Source organism: Pinus tabuliformis, chromosome 2_1, assembly GCF_031772625.1.
Source record: "Pinus tabuliformis cultivar Carrire ecotype Pingquan chromosome 2_1, CPIR1, whole genome shotgun sequence".
Taxonomy (NCBI): domain Eukaryota; kingdom Viridiplantae; phylum Streptophyta; class Pinopsida; order Pinales; family Pinaceae; genus Pinus; species Pinus tabuliformis.
The window spans coordinates 843,406,498-843,408,542 of record NC_142299.1 but is presented as its reverse complement, the minus strand read 5'-3'; positions in this window follow the sequence as shown (position 1 = coordinate 843,408,542).

Here is a 2,045-nt window from a genome sequence, read left to right as displayed (position 1 = left end):
TTTATGATACACCAAGTAATTGAACAGGGAAGACTATATCTTTAACCAGGTAGAGTGGGGAGCTAAAGGTAAATCATTGATTGAATCAATAATTCCTAAAGGAATGATAATTTTCCCTTACAATAATTTTTTTTAAGATAATATAGGGTTCTCCTAGTGTATCGCCAATGTTGTCGCTGTGACAAGGACCCTCCAAATTTTTTTTCGATCTCAACTTTGTAGCCTATGATAATTGTCGTTTCAAGTCCCCGTGTGTCATAATGTGGTTTGACTTTTTATTTAAGTGTTTTATCCTAGTTTTTCATCGTCTTAAGTCAATGTGTCACAAGCATTGTCACTTAACCATTAGAAGTGTTTACGTTAATAAGTTTGAGGTTAGGTGAACTCACGATCTTTCTTGACTTAGAAAATTTCCTTCTCACCATGCAGAAAGCCAAAAAAACACACAAATATGAAAAAATCAAGAAAAAAGGAAGAAAATATCTCACAAAAGAAAAGTCACACTTTGATTTGACAAATGCTTACACTAGAGGTGAGCGCACTTGTTCAGGCTAAACAAATGCGCCCTACCTGGGCAGATTATGTTGGAAATAATACTGAGAGGGGGGATGAACCAGTATTATTAGATCAATAATTTTATTTCCCATACAGATTTATATATGCTACTTCAGCTAAGTGAACTAGCGTGTACACGCGATTGTACTTAAAGCAACTAGCGTATATGTAGAGAACTTTTGATTTAGACAATTTATCATGTATTGAACTTTAACTAGTATATCAGAGATTTATTAGACTATGTAGTAAAAGCATAATAAAGCATCACACATAAGTGACACACATGAACACCAAGATATAAGGTGAAAACTCAATGTGGGTAAAGACCACCTCCTGTTGTTGTTTTTGTCTTCTTTTAATAATAAGAAAATCTGTTTACAATCTTGTACTAGTGAAGACTCATACCATTACGCAGGCACCCACCTGCAGAAGGCTACAACCTTCTCCTATTCTCTTGCTACTACTGGAAGGGAGCTACAACCCCCCTAGCTATTGTATTATCCAATATGTTTGCGAGTACGTAGGTGCCAGCCTACAGAAAAATTCACTCTTACCAGGGACCACGTTTCATGAATTTTTAGACTGGATACTCCTGGAACACAACACCACAATCTGAAGGCTGCATTTCATCCAATTTTCATAATGACCCATCAACAACATTGGAACTTAGAAATTATAAAATCAACCAATCACTGAAACTCAATCATCACTTTCTGAATCAACCACAACTGGGTCAATCAATCACTTGACAACCCATCATCACTATAGCAAATCACAATCAATCAATCTGATCATTCAGAACACTATCACCAGAATATAGTCACCAGAACCCAAAGCAGAACCCAGAACTCTGCAACAGAAAACAGAAACAACTGAAACATACTTCATAAGGTATACACTACTTCCATGTGTTGAACCAGCATGTATATGCACTTTTACCAAAAGGAACCAGTGTACATATCTGCAAATTCAAATGTATGAAGTATATGCTACTTTGATATGTTGAACCGTCATGTATACACTCTTTTCCTAAAGAGAACCTGTGTACATAAAACATCACAACTATTTCAAACTTTAGTCATAGCCAGATCATCACATTTACAGAATAAAAAATGCGTCAATATTCAAATCTATACTATTCAAGATCAAACCACATAATGACAATACTTTTAAGCCTTCATGATCTCGGTCTATCAACCTGCATTAGCCATATAGGTGCATCCTTAGATCAGATCAAGCAAACCATTAGAAGCTCATGAAGCTGCATATATGATTCAACACTTCATACGATATTCAAATCCTTGCACCCTTGGCCTAATCATCTTCTCCTCCTTATATAGTTTTAGGCCTTTCCAAATACCATGGACCAAAACTACTTAGGACCAATACCTTGGACCAAATACCTCGGACCAATTACCTTGGGTCAAATACCTTAGACCAAAAAACTTTCGGTTTTCCAAGATACACATGATTTTCCTTCTGTGAATGTG